Below are 15871 nucleotides of genomic sequence, written 5' to 3'. Positions count from 1 at the left end.
CATCAAGAGGCTCTTTAGTTCTTCACTTTCTGCCATAAGGGTGGTGTCATCTGCATATCTGAGGCCATTGATATTGCCCCATGCAATCTTGGTTCCAGTTTGTGCTTCATCTAGCCTGGCATTTTGCATGATGTACTCTGCATATAAGATAAATAAGCAGAGTGACAATATACAGCCTTGACGTACTCCTTTCCCGATTTGGAACCAGTCTGTTGTTCCATGTCCAGTTCTAACTGTTGTGTCTTGACCTGCATACAGGTTTCTTAGGAGGCAGGTTAGGTGGTCTGGTATTCCCATCTTTTGAAGAATTTTCCACAGTTTGTTGTGTTCTACAAAATCAAAGGCTTTGGCATAATCAATAAAGCAGAACAGATGTTTTTCTGGAATTCTCTTGCTTTTTCTATGATCCAACGGATGTTGGCAATTTGATCTCTGGTTCCTCTGCATTTTCTAAATCCAGCTTGAACATCTGGAAGTTATTGGTTCTTAGAACCCCCCAAAATGAAATACTTAAGTATTAAAATTAATCGTGTTATTCAGTCATGTCCACCTCTTTGCAACCCCTTGGATTATAGCCTGCTAGACTCCTCTGTCCATGGAATTCTCCAGGCAATAATACTGGAGTGGGTAGTCTTTCTCTTTTCCAGGGGATCTTCTGACCCAGGGATCAAACCAAGGTGTTCCGTGCTGCATGCAGATTCTTTACCGTCTGAGCTACCAGGAGTATGTACAAAATCTGTATGAGGAAAAGTACAAAACTCTGATGAAAAAAATTAAAGAGGATCTAAATGAATGGAGAGATATTTCATACACATGGATAGGAAGACTCTATATTGTTCGGATGTCAGTTCTTCCTGAATTGATTATTCACTTCCCTAGAATTCCAATCAAAATCCCAGTAAGTCATTTGTGGATATCAACAACCTGATTCTCAAGTTTGTATTGAAAGGCAAAAGAACCAGAATACCCAATACACACTGAACGGAAAGCTCAAAGTCAGAGAACTGACCATGCTTGTCCTTGAGAAACACTATAAAGGAACAGTAATCAAGATAGGGTAGTTCTGGTGAAAGAATAGACAAATGTATCAGTGAAACAGAGCAGAAAACACAGAAATACACCCTGACATATAGAGTCAACTGATCTCTGACAAAGAGGCAAAGACAATTGAGTGGAAAAAGGACAGTCTTCTCAACAAATGGAGCTGGAACAACTAGTTATACACATGCTAGAAACTGAATCTAGACACAGACCTTACATTTTCCACAAGATTTAACTCAGAACAAATTGTAGACTTAAATGTAAAATGCAGGAGTATAAAATTCCTGCAAGATAACATAGGAGAAAAGTCTAGGTGTCCTTAGGTCTGGCAATGAATGACCTATTTGATACAGTAGCAGAAGCATGATCTGTGAAAGAAAGAATTGATAAGCTGGACTTCATTAAAATAAGAAAATATTTTACCTGCAATAAAACACTGTTATGATAATGAAAAGGCAAATCAAAGACAGCTAGAAAATCTTTGCACGAGACATATGTGATAAAGGACTGGTATCCAAAAAACACCGAGAACTCGTAAAACTCAAAAGTGAGCCTGTGAACAACCCAAAAGAAGATAAGCATATGACAAATATGCATATAAAAATCATCAGTGTCATTGTTGGTAGGAATGCAAATGGCTCAGCCACCTTAGAAGACAGTTGGTAGTCTCTTACAGTAGTAAATGAACTCTTACAAGATGACCCTGCAGTTGTGGTCCTTACTAGCATTAACACAAGTGAGTTGAAAACTTACATTGACACAAAAACTTGTGCATGAATTTTTATTTCAGTTTTATTCATAATTACCTAAACTGTAGAAGCAACCAAGATGTTCTTTAGTAGGTGAATAGGTAAACTGGGTAACATAAATAAAATGGAACATTAAGGAGCAGTAAAAAGAAGTGAGCTATTAACTGATGAAAACACATGGAGGAACTTTAATGCATATTGCTAGGTAAAAGAAACCTGTCTGAAAAGGTTACATACTGTATGATATTTTGGAAAAGGCAAAAACTATAGGGACAGCACAAAGGATCAGTGATTATAGCAGTTTAGGATGAGAGAAGGGGGATGAATATGTAGAGCACAGGAGAAATTGACTGCGTTGAATCTATTCTGTGTGATACACTCACAGGGGGTACATGTCACTATCAAACCCATGGACTGTACAACACAAAGAATGAGCCATAGCATAAGCTATGGGCTTTAGTCAATAATAATGTATTTATATTAGTTTATCAACTGCAACAAAAATACCACATTAATAGAAGGTGTTAATAATAGGGGAAACTAGAGATGGGGGTATATGGAAGCTGTATTTCCTCCTGTTTTCTGTGAACTTAAACTAAGAAAAAATGAAAGTGTCAGTCGTTTAGTCATATATGACACCTCGTGACCCGATGAACTGTAGCCTGCCAGGCTCCTTTGTCCATGGGATTCTCCAGGCAAAAATACTGGAGTGGGTAGCCATTCCCTTCTCCAGGGGATCGTCCCAACCCAGGGATCAAACCCAGGTCTCCTAAATCGAAGCAGACTCTTTACCATCTTAGCCACCAGGGAAGCCCCAAAGCTAACCTGAAACTGCTTTCAAAAACGAAGTCTACTAATTAAAAAAAAAAATTGAAATATCCCTAATAGGAATTACCAAGACAAAAAGAGAAAATATATAATAATCACAATATTAACCATGAAGACAAAACAAAAAAATCCCCAACATCACAAACTCCCAAAACTCACTCATGAAGAAACAGATATCAAGAAAGAACCAGTATAGAATAAAGAAATTAAACTTTTATTAAAATTTTCCCATGTAGAACACTCTCAGCCAGATTCCTTCACTGCTAAATTCAAAATTCTACTAAACATTTAAAGAAGAAAGAAGAGCGCAGCATCAAAAAAGGTTGCAAAAGCATCAGAGGAGGGAGCATTTACCAACTAATTATATGAGATCAGCATTAGTATAATACTGAAAGCAGACATTGGTGTTAAACAAAAAACTAGGAAGGTAGCCCTCAGGAGCATATACACAGAAATTCTTAAAAATGGAGTCTGGTTATATATAAAAAAGATACTACATGATCAAGTGGGGTTTATTCAAGGAAATGTTAATATAAAAGAAGGAAATTCATGTGCTATTTTGATAGGTGAAGAGCAAACACTATACAAAATGTAACCCTTACTCGTGATTTAACAATTATAAAACTGCAACACCAGGGAACTACTTCAGTCTTAAAAAAGTATCAGTGGAAAAACTTATGGCTAATGTCACATGAAATGGGTGAATATTAAATGTTTTCCCCTTAAAATCAGTAACAAGGTGAGTATGTCTACTCATACTATTTGTTTCAACATTGTATTGGAGGTTCTGGCCATTATGATAAGGCAGTTTTTAAAAAGGCATAAACTTAGGAATGAAAAAAGAAAAATTGCTGTGATTTTTAGATGGCATGCAGAAAATTCTTTAAAATCCATAAAACAGTTATTAAAGATAATAAATGATGTTATCAAATTAATAGAATAAAAGTCACTCAATTTTTATATACTGACCGCAAACAATTGGAAATAATTGGAAAATGAGATTATTGAAATTGGATTAATTATTCATTATTCAGTTCAGTTTAGTCACTCAGTCACGTCTGACTCCTTGCGACCCCATGAATCGCAGCACGCCAGGCCTCCCCATCCATCACCAACTCCCAGAGTCCACCCAAACTCATGTGCATCGAGTCAGTGATGCCATCCAGCCATCTCATCCTCTGTCATCCCCTACTCCTCCTGCCCTCAATCGCTCCCAGCGTCAGGGTCTTTTCAATGAGTCAGCTCTTCTCATGAGGTGGCCAAAGTATTGGAATTTTAGCTTCAGCATCAGTCCTTCCAATGAACACCCAGGACTGGTCTCCTTTAGGATGGACTGGTTGGATCTCCTTGCAGTCCAAGGGACTCTCAAGAGTCTTCTCCAACACCACAGTTCAAAAGCATCAATTCTTTGGCACTCAGCTTTCTGAACAGTCCATCTCTCACATCCATACATGACCACTGGAAAAACAATAGCCTTGACTAGACGGACCTCTGTTGGCAAAGTAATTTCTGCTTTTTAATATGCTGTCTAGGTTGGTCATAACTTTCCTTCCAAGGAGTAAGCGTCTTTTAATTTCATGGCTTATATCACCATCTGCAGTGACTTTGGAGCCCCAAAATATATAAAGTCTGACACTGTTTCCCCATCTATTTCCCATGAAGTAATGGGATCAGGTGCCATGATCTTAGTTTTCTGAATGTTGAGATTTAAGCCAACTTTTTCACTCTCCTCTTTCACTTTCATCAAGAAGCTTTTTATTCAGTTAGGCCTGAGGAGAAATATTCATTGTTAAAGAAATTTAAAAATTTATTTATGATCTTTACATTAAAACTCAGAAAATATTGCTCAGAGAAATTATAGAAACCTTAACCAAATGGAACTACAATGCTCATGGACTAAAAAACTTCAGATTGTTAAAATATCAATTCTTCCATATTGATCTATAAATTCTCTGTAATTTCAACAAAATATAGCAATACTTTTGAAAATTGATATACTGATTCTAAAGTTTATATGAAAATTTAGATGAGAGAGTGGTCAAAATAATTTTTTAAAGGATGGATTTAGAGGTCTTACGTTTTCTGATATAAATTCTACTGTAAACTACAGCATTTAAGACATTGGAGTATTGTCAGGAGGATAGGGACAAACATGAATAGAAAGTTCAGGAATAGTCCACAAATGCATGGTCAGTTGGACTTCCCAGATGGCTCAGTGGTTAAAGAATCTGCCTGCAGTGCAGGAGACCTGGGTTCTATCCCTGGGTTGGGAAGATATTAAGAAGAGATGGTAAGAATACACAGAAGAACTGTACAAAAAAGATCTTCACGACCCAGATAATCACAATGGTGTGATCACTCACCTAGAGCCAGACATCCTGGAATGTGAAGTCAAGTGGGCCTTAGAAAGCATCACTATGAACAAAGCTGGTGGAGGTGATGGAATTCCAGTTGAGCTATTTCAAATCCTGGAAGATGATGCTGTGAAAGTGCTGCACTCAATATGCCAGCAAATTTGGAAAACTCAGTAGTGGCCACAGGACTGGAAAAAGGCAATTTCATTCCAATCCCAAAGAAAGGCAATGCCAAAGAATGCTCAAACTACCACACAATTGCACTCATCTCACACGCTAGTAAAGTAATGCTCAAAATTCTCCAAGCCAGGCTTCAGCAATACGTGAACCATGAACTTCCAGATGTTCAAGCTGGTTTTAGAAAAGGCAGAGGAACCAGAGATCAAATTGCCAACATCTGTTGGATCATCGAAAAAGCAAGAGAGTTCCAGAAAAACATCTATCTATTCCTGCTTTATTGACTATGCCAAAGCCTTTGACTGTGTGGATCACAATAAACTGTGGAAAATTCTGAAAGAGATGGGAGTACCAGACCACTTGACCTGCCTCTTGAGAAACTATATGCAGGTCAGGAAGCAACAGTTAGAACTGGACATGGAACAACAGACTGGTTCCAAATAGGAAAAGGAGTATGTCAAGGCTGTATATTGTCACTGTGCTTATTTAACTTCTATGCAGAGTACATCATGAGAAATGCTGGGCTGGATGAAGCACAGGCTGGAATCAAGATTGCTGGGAGAAATATCAATAACCTCAGATACTCAGATGACACCACCCTTATGGCAGAAAGTGAAGAACTAAAGAGCCTCTTGATGAAAGAGAAAGAGGAGAGTGAAAAAGTTGGCTTAAAGCTCAACTTTCAGAAAACTGAGATCATGGCATCTGGTCCCATCACTTCATGGGAAATAGGTGGGGAAACAGTGGCTGACTTTATTTTTCTGGGCTCCAAAATCACTGCAAATGGTGACTGCATCCATGAAATTAAAAGACGCTTACTCCTTGGAAGGAAAGTTATAACCAACCTAGATAGCATATTAAAAAGCTATCTTTGTCAACAAACAAACATTACATTGTCAACAAAGGTCTGTCTAGTCAAGGCTATGGTTTTTCCAGTGGTCATGTATGGATGTTAGAGTTGGACTGTGAAGAAAACTGAGCACCGAAGGATTGATGCTTTTGAACTGTGGTGTTGGAGAAGACTCTTGAGAGTCCTTTGGACTGCAAGGAGATCCAACCAGTCCATCCTAAAGGAGACCAGTCCTGGGTGTTCATTGGAAGGACTGATGCTGAGGCTGAAACTCCAATACTTTGGCCACCTGATGTAAAGAGCTGACTCATTGGAAAAGACCCTGATGCTGGGAAAGATTGAGGGCAGGAGGAGAAGGGGATGACAGAGGATGAGATGTTTGGATGGCATCACCGACTCAATGGACATGGGTTTGGGTGGACTCGGGGAGTTGGTGATGGACAGAGAGGCCTGGCATACTGCAGTTCATGGTGTTGCAAAGAGTCAGACACGACTGAGTGACTTAACAGAACAGAATGCATGTATATATAGAAATGTTTCGTAAGCCTGAAATTCATTTTATGTATATGGATCATTAACATTTCCCAGTTGTCCTTTTACTTTCTTTTGTTGTTACGAAATCAAAGTCAAGTCAACATATGCATATTTCTATTTAGACTGATGTTTTTTAAGCTGCATTAACTTGAAATTCTTGGTGAAGATGTGCATAAGATTGTGAAGGAACCATGCTTTGTATTGAATATGTAATTAGTAGCATGATGTGCAAAACATAATTTGAATAATGAAAATATTGGCTCTTCACAGAAGGAAAATAAATCAGACTCATCAGCTGATAGCATTCACTGATTAAGAGAAAATAAGGAAATCAGATGAGAAATCTTAAACAGAGGATGCTTTAACAGGGGGATTTATGTTCCACAATTTGATGTTTAAGAAATAAAAGACAGTTGCTATTATGACCTTCTACAATTTGATTGAAAGCACATCCATGAATATGTGTTAACAATGGTAACAATCATAGCTAAATATGAAGATGTTAATTTTGTTCATTTTAATTGAAATCATTATTACCAACTTTGAAAAAGATATTAAAATATCACCTCTAATCCCAGTACTCAATCACTTTTCATCTTTTTGCAAGTTGCTTTCGAAACCTTATCTTTAACCATTTGTATTTATAGTTGTAACACATTTTCTAACTCAGCTTTTTTATGCATAAAATCATTTCAGAAACATTTTTATTATTTCTAAATAGCTTTTTAAATGCCCTTTTAAATGGTTGCATAATGTACTATTAGGGTGCTTACTATAATTTACTAAAGCCATCTTGCTTTGTAAGAAATTTGTTATCTCCAAATTATGTCATTTTAAATAAAGTATTTTAACTTGTATCTAACCTACAGACATGCAGCAGTCCTGCATCAAAGGTATCATTGTTTCAGTGTGACAGAGTAGAGCGACTCCAATGTCTAACCGAAAAGTAACACTTTTGAGTTACGGATACAGATAAGAAAGACCACTGGACGAATGGTTAGAATTAATCTTTACAGGATAGGTCTCCTTTTATATTCAATTTTGTGTTCCATGGAAATTTTTTTTTTTTTACTTTTGAAAAGAGAAATAATACTGGAGGTAAGTTTTAATGATAAATTTTAAATTTTTGCTATTTCTGAAACAAAATAATTTCTTGGATTCAGTTTTCATTGTTTCTGTAGAATAAAACCAAGTATATATCTGTGTAGATATTTGAGTCAAATTTACTCCAAGGAAGCAGTTTTTAGTAATATGCATGTATCTTAAGCTGTTGGCTTTATATGTGATTTAAACATTCTGAAATCCACATTTTATGTATGTATGATTTTGCTTACTAGTCTGCTAAGGTGACAAAATTTTCATCCATTTCATTTGGTTAAGATACCGACTCAGACAAATAATAGAATTACCTTCTGTAAAAGAAAAAAAAAAACTGTTGCAAAAAAACACAAAAATATATAGAGGCAAGATGAACAATATGTTTGAATTATTTATTTTAACCTTAGCATCATTGATTTTATCTGATCCTTTTCAGAAGCAGGACTTGAAACTAAAGTGCCTGAAGGCAGAGTGGAGTAGGGGTCAGGAGTGAAGCCTTAGAATTTGACTGAAGGACGGAAGTCAGGTATTCTAGTATCCAGGATAAGCAAAATGCAGATCTGCTTGTTCAGTGCATTGTGGCCTAAAAATAAAGATAATCGGCATTGTTAATTATACTATTAGTTGCAAATCTATTGCACATTAACAGGAGTCTTATTTCATGGTTCTTATATAATGAGAAATCTTAAGAATTCCTTTTAAGAGCTGAACAATGCACTTTGGTCTTGGGGGAAATCGCATACAGTATGTGGCATTGGATCAACAATACATATTCAAAGTTAGTATTGTTATCGTGGACTCATTACATCATAGATTTGCTTTGGATACACCAGATTTTTCCCAAATTTATAATTAATTTTACCCTTTTGTTTGTCTTAAAGTTTATGTGGAAGGTTTATATTTAGAAGCATCATTTAATCCTACAAATAACTGTGGCATGTAAAAACTCAAGAAATAACCACACCATCTCTGTACAACAAAGAAATATACCACTCTGTCTAGGATCTTTTGTTCACACATCAAAAACATTTTAAAGCAAGTTGTTTCATGTCAGACTGTCTGGTAGCTTTCAGGCAAAAATTATTTTTAGCAGGACAAAGAATGGCCTAGGTCAAATCAAATCTTAATTTGTAGCATAATGCTGGGAAAACTGAGGTAGATCTAAGATGTCATTTCGCCAGAACTGAGTGTAACAGACAGATTCAAAGATGGTAATGTAATATACTGCCCCAAAGAAGAACCATTCAGAACTTTTGCTTCTTCTTGTTTGTCTTCTTGTTTGCTTCTTCTTGTCTCTTTTTATGAATAACATCTATATTTTTATGATTATAAAGGTATCACATAGTTATTATAGTAAATTCAGGATATATAGGAAAAGTACAGAGAAGAAAATAAAAATCAGCTGCAGTCCCCCAGACAGGAACATCTGTGTCCTTGGCACAGTCAATGCAATACCATCTTCCCCTGGGAAAACTGGTTGCTTCAGGAGTAAGTAAGCGACTTAAGACTGGTAAATTAGGCCCAGTGAGACTCAGTCTTCATTTCTCCCCAAAAAACTATGATAGAAATCTAGAACTGCCAGAATTACCAAGTAGCATCCCCAAGGTGTCCTAAACTGAGTAATGGGTAGAAAAGTCCTAAGTCCTGTGACATGATTTTGAGCCCCAAATCTAGCCACACAAGAAGCCAACAACTCCTGGCCTTCTTAGTCCTGTAAGTCAGTAAGTTTCACCTTTTTTCCCTCTGTAGTAAGTTAGTTTAGGGTGAGTGTGTTATCACTTGCATCCAAGAGTCTTCTGGTTTATGGGCCCACTAACTGAACTTCCAGACTATGGAGTTCTTTGTCAAACTATTCTGTGTAACTAGCACTTTGCTGAGAAACATGGAAAAGAAAAATAAAGAAAATAGATAATTCTTATCTAGCCAAGACTGTAGTTAGATCTCACTTCCATTGTCTCTGTCAATTTATTGATTCCTTGAGTGATGAAGTGTCAAATATGGAATGAAGATTAGAAATTCTCTAATCCAAGGGCATCAGATATGTGGCTTTATTGCAACAAAACCCTCCTCTCTTGTCTAGGAAAGACACTGCTCATTGATCATGGCACTCAACCAACTGAACTTAAATTTGGCCTTAAGACTGTTGTTAGCATGGCATTACAGAAAGTCACAGCAATCAGTTAGAGTCAGTTCTCAAGACAAACTTATTTACTACCCTTGCTGAGTCCATTCCCCTCCTTTTAAAGATGGATAAACAGTACTGGGAGGGCAGGGGGAGTTGTGACTAGTTCATGATCACCCAGGATAGTTAGTGACAGTAAGCTATTTTTCTGGTTATCAGTTAGCATCTTCCAGGTAGTTAAAATTATTATCTGTAAAAATAATATGACATGCCTTATGTTTCCCATAAAAGAGTTCATACCTGTTATAAGTTGTATCAGCCACTTACTGCTAACAGATAATTACAAAAATCTCTGACATGTGCAACAAAACCCATTAATTTTCATGTGGCTTTGGCATGGTTGGGTGGCTCTGCTGATCTCCGTTGGGCTCAGCTGTAGAGGGTTAAGCTGCAGGTTGCATCTGCCTCACATGTCCCATCTTTCTTGGACCAGTGGGCTAGCCAGGATATGTTCTTTTCACAGTTGGGGCAATGTTAACCACAAAAGACGTTTTCAAGTCCCAGCCTTCTGACAGTCTGTTACTATCTCAACGGCCAAAACAAATTACACAGTTAAGCCCAAAGGCAGTAGAGAAGTACACATTCTTCTATAGCAAGAGATATAAAGTTACATGGCAAAGTGGACATAGGAAAGAGTGAAAAATTGGAGTCCAAAATGCAATCAATCATATAAATCAGGAAGGAAAAGTATACGATACTGTATATGAGTGGAAGGAGGGCTAATCAAGTTGGGGTAGGGTTTTCTTTACCAAGTTTCCTTTAAGAAAGTCATTTGTCAGATAAAGAGGTGAAGAAGCTCTCATGCAGAGGTAACAGTTTGCATAAATATTCTCTGTAGGAACAGAGAGAAGGCCAGAGTGTCAGAAGCTTTGAAGGCATACGGTAGAACAGTGGGCAATGAGATTGGAGAAGTGGACAGGGCCAGACTATTCAGGTAAGTCTGGTAGTTTAATTGCTCTGTGAAAAGTGAAATGTCATTAATTGGTATTAAATAGAGAAGTGACATCTGTAAGTTGCATTTGGGAAAGATCACTGACTAGGATGCAGAGAATCAATTGTAGGAGGCAAGAAGGAAATAATAATAGCAGATAGTAGACAGATGCTATTCTTGTAAGAGAATCCTAGGTTGGAAGGAGTGAGGACCAAGGGAGGTAAACACAGTCAAGAGAGAATCTGAGGGTAGAATCAACAGGACTTAGCTTCTTAAACTGAAGTCCCTCTTGCTCTCTCTCTGCTTCAGCTACACTTCCTTTCTTTCGATCCGTGTGCTTACCATGCAGCCCCTACCACAGGGTCTTCATCATGCCCTTTGTTATACCTAGTATGCTCATTTCTCCATTCTTTGCTTAAACTCTTCATCATCCTTCAGATTTAAATTCCAACATCAATTCCATAGGGAAGAATGATCTGATCTTTCAAAAAGAATTATGATGGGTGCTCATAGCATTATATGCCTCTTTTGCTTGATGGAATAGAAATTTCACATTTGTTTTATGTGAAGGAGTCTTTGGGCCTAGAAAAGAAAACAATGGTCTCAAAGGTCCTTGCTGAATTATCTAACTTCGGAGAAAAAAAACCGAACTTTAAGTCCCGCCCTGATATTCCGGGCCTGTTGCATCTACCTGGGACTTATCACCCCCTGTACAGAGCACTTATCACCCCCTGCTCAAAACCTCCCACCCCTTGTTCAACTACAAATGCCATCTCAACTAAAGATTACCCAAAACATCCCACCTGACTTATCGCTTCCACAAACCTCCCTTTAAATATGAAGCCTCCCTGATCTCTCTGTGCTCAGCCTGGTCGTTAGGCCGACTGTTGCCCCTCCTTGCCTGGATAAAGGTAACCTACCTCCATCGAGGTCATCTCTCCTTCTTTTCTGCCTCGGCTCGAACTATACCTTACATTCTGATTATTTGACTAGGGCTTATATCTCTCCACTAAGCCGTAAACTACATTGACAGATGTTATATTTAGTTTTATTTATCAAGGTGTTCCTAGTGCTGACCTTATTGTCTGTGTATGCAGTAGTTACTTAATGTATGTGACTTGAACGAATGCTTCTGAATGGAATATTTGGATACATATTGGTTATATCAGTGTTTAATTTGATCAGATATTATAGGGGACAATACTTTTTTGAAGTTAATTTCAGGCTAGTAACAATCAAAATGAAATCCCCCCAAAAGCTGAAAATTAAAACCAGGAAGCAATTTTCCGAGAGAAAGCAATAAAATAACTTAGAATTTAGGCAGAAACTGAATATGCTACTCTACCAAAGCCTTGATGCCTGCAGCAAGGGCACCTCTGTGACCTGATGAATATGATCAATACTCTCCAAAGATTGAAGATTTAAAGTAAGCCACTGAGTTGCAATAAGAATCATATTAAAATTCATAGTGCTGCTAAGTGACAAGAAGTCTGTTAGAGCAGAACCCAGGTAAAATTTACATTTGCTCTGGGGCATTACATTGATGTCATGTTTCCTCCACACAGTCAGTGAACAGAGGCCTCAAAAGCCCTTGAGAAGGGGTCACTCCTGAGCCTTGAGAGTGCGCGAGAGAGATTAGGCAGCACGTTCTGAAGTAATCATGGAGCGAAAAACAAATTGCAATACCTTGCCATCAACAACAAGAAATCACAGTAAACTAGTCTGTCCCAGAGGCCATTTAAATATCCATAAACGTTTGCTTCATCCTAATCCCTATACCTTGAAGACTTGTGAGTTTTTCGTTATGGTTTTTAGTTTCCTGTTCCAGAAGACTCCAAAAGAAAACATGAGATGGCAGGAAAGAATCAATGAGCTTGGAAAGTAAATGTTATTTGTAATTTAGGATTTTTAAATGACATATTTTGGGTATATCTGTGTTAATTTTGCTGCAAGAGGCACAGAGTAGAAAGAGCTCTCATATAGATGCTGGGTGCTCTGTGCCCACTCTCTCGGATACTCAGTTACTGCTGCTACTGTTATTGGTATTATTACGATTATTATTATTATTTGGACTTGTAGTTGATAATGTTACTGGACTGCAATCAGTATCTGTAGGTCACAGTGAATCTTTCAGAATATTTTCTTTTGTATAACAACTGTAGACAAGTAGTGTAGTTTGATGTATCCTTATGGTCTGCTATTTCCTCTGCCTTACTGCATTATTCTTAGACTGGCATGGGGAGTTTGCCTTCTCTCTGAAGGGTTGCCATGCAATTTAGAGTCCTGGAAACTTCAAACTAAGCCTTTAGACTCATTGCAAGTGAGATCTTTTCATACAATTGAGATGAAGAAACTTATAAAGTTGTTCACAGTGGCCTTTTTTAAATAAGACAGTGCTTATGGAATTTTCATCCTAATGAATATTTTTATCCTTATGCTATTTTAAAGTTTCCACACTCTTAACTCCTACCTGTTCTTTATTCTTTTTTTGATAACTATTTCCAAATGTGTGTATATGTATTGCCTTGAGATTTTATATTTCATTTTAATTCAGCTTCATCTAAATTACTTTTGTGGTTGTTTGCAATAAAGTCTTTTTTTAAGATATGGAGACCAGAAAAAATATGATTAAAAAACTCTGAATGTGATTTTTGAGACATATTGAATAAGTATTAAGAAAATGAACATTATATCAATAATGAAACTGAATGTGAAATATTTCATTACTAAGTTACTGTACCTAGAATGACAAACTAGAGGTGATTTAAGGTATGAAAATGAAGACTTTTTGAGCTATGACCTTCTTTAGAATATTCTTCTTCATCAGCTGTGCTCAGTCACCTAAATCTCTAGATTCTAATCCATGCTAAGGCTTTGGGGACATAATCAAAAATGTAGTCTGCCATGGTAACAGAGACTATGTCACTGTTTTATGAACAAGGATTATGATTGTTGGTAATTATTTACTTATGAAGCCTAGAAATCAAAGCTACCAGTATTTGTTTTCACTGTGTAGCCACAGGTTTTTAGAAAGCAGAAGTAATGTGCTTTGGGGGAACTTCAGGTCAATGATGAAAATTTTAAGAGGATAGAGAATCAAGAGGTAGTTCTGAGTTAAAACCTGTAAGGATACAGAAAAGGAGAAGATTGTGGCTTTGGAATTGGAGGAGGAGGAGGTAGAACTTGGCAGCTGTGAAGATTGTATAATCCATGAAGGGCTGGATAAAATGGAAGAAGGAAATGCTTACAGGGAGTGAGGAGAAGAGCATCTCAGTTACAGCAAAATATAGCTCTGAGTAAGGTGTGTGTAAAGGGGATTAACTTCGAGGGGTTTAGAACTATAAGCATTGAAGAAGGAAGTGGTGGTGTGTGGCTTCAAGGCCACACATCACTTCTCCCTTCTTTGATGCCTGTCCTTCACTTTTTTGTTGTCATAGAGACTTTGATTTACAGGGAAAGGGCTTTGATTTGATACCGAGCAAAGGAATTCATGAGGAAAATGAAATGTGTTTGAGGATGCATAACAAGGCAGTTACCCAAAGGTGCAGGAGAGAGGACCTAGAATTACTACGACCAAGTAGGAAGTTACTGCAGCAGTTTAGTGCAAAGTACTGAAGACATAAGCCAGGGATGGTTAACTTTTTCCGTAAAGGGTAAGATAGTAATTATTTTAGACTCTTTAGATCATATGGTCTCAGTGGCAACTGTTCAGCATAATATGTAAATAAATGAGCATGACTGCATTCCAACAAAACTTGTTTAGAAAAAAAAAAAAACTGGCAGAGGGCTATATTTACTGACTTCTGTCTAAACCACAGTGCTGTGCTGTATTGCTTAGTCACTCCCTGTGTCTGGCTCTGCGACCCCATGGACTGCAGCCTGTCAGGCTCTTCTGTCCATGGAGATTCTCAAAGCAAGAATACTGAAGTGGGTTGCTATTCCCTCCTCCAGGGGATCTTCCTGACCCAGTGATTGAACCCAGGTCTCCTGTATTGCAGGCAGATTCTTTGTCAACTGAGTCACCAGGGAAGCCCAGGAATACTGGAGTGGGTAGCCTATCCCTTCTCCAGGGAATCTTCCCCACCCAGGAATCGGACTGGGGTCTCTTGCATTGCAGGCAGATTCTTTACCAGCTGAGCTACCAGAGAAGCCCCTAAACCAGAATGGTGACATGGAAATGAAAAGAAGGAAACAATTTGGGGTGTTGAAAAAATATTATATTCTCAAATCTGCTTGAATAAGAGTGGGTAGGAAAGGAAGGAGCCAAAGATTTCAAACAATGCATCAGTCCTTGAAACAGCAATGTGGGATCAGTTCATCAATATGGACATGAAAAACGAATTGATAAAAGTTACTTGTTGAAAGAGAAGAATGAAAGGTTAAGGACTGGCTATTGGAATAGCTGGACGTAAAGTAGTGACTGGCCTCTGAGATGGTATCAATATTGGTTCTTGATCTGATTGCTAATTTCACTGGAGGAATAGTTTGTGAAAAATGTATTGTCAACTAAAAGATATATATATATATTCATAACCTGTAAGTTGAGAGTTGTTTTATTTCTTGGAAATTTTGAGGACTTCAAGCCTGGGAGGCAGCCTCTCAAATAACCCTGTGAGAACTGAGAACTGCTCCAAGGAGGTACACAGGGAGCTAGGACATATAAAAGTTTTGCAACAAAAGATAGGTAATCAGGAACATCAAGGATTACTGTTAATGAAAGAAAGTCAGATATCCCAAATTAAAGAATTTAGTGCTTTTCTATATGGGAAGATGCACAACTCTGGGCTCATTGAATTTTCACATCTTGAGTTTCCTTAGGGCTCACCTTAGGGAGAGGCTGCAGTCAGATGGGTGCTAGACGGCAGGTATTCTTTTCTTCCTGAGTTTCACTGGGCTCACTGGCTCATGTTGGAGGACTGCAATCCCTGATGACTGTGACATCCTGTGATTACTGATATGATAGGCAATATTCCATTAACAATCTGAAACTAAACAATTATGCTTTCTGTCTTTTGCTTATTTTTGTTACACTTCAGTAAACGTTAAAGTGATTGAAAGAGGACGTAAAACGAGTTCTTCTGGAAGTAAAATCAGAAGAACAGCATATCACAGAAATTAAAAGAGGGT

The sequence above is a fragment of the Ovis canadensis genome, chromosome 18 (assembly GCF_042477335.2).
Source record: "Ovis canadensis isolate MfBH-ARS-UI-01 breed Bighorn chromosome 18, ARS-UI_OviCan_v2, whole genome shotgun sequence".
Classification (NCBI taxonomy): domain Eukaryota; kingdom Metazoa; phylum Chordata; class Mammalia; order Artiodactyla; family Bovidae; genus Ovis; species Ovis canadensis.
The sequence above is the reverse complement of the archived record's forward strand: the minus strand, read 5'-3'. Positions refer to the sequence as shown.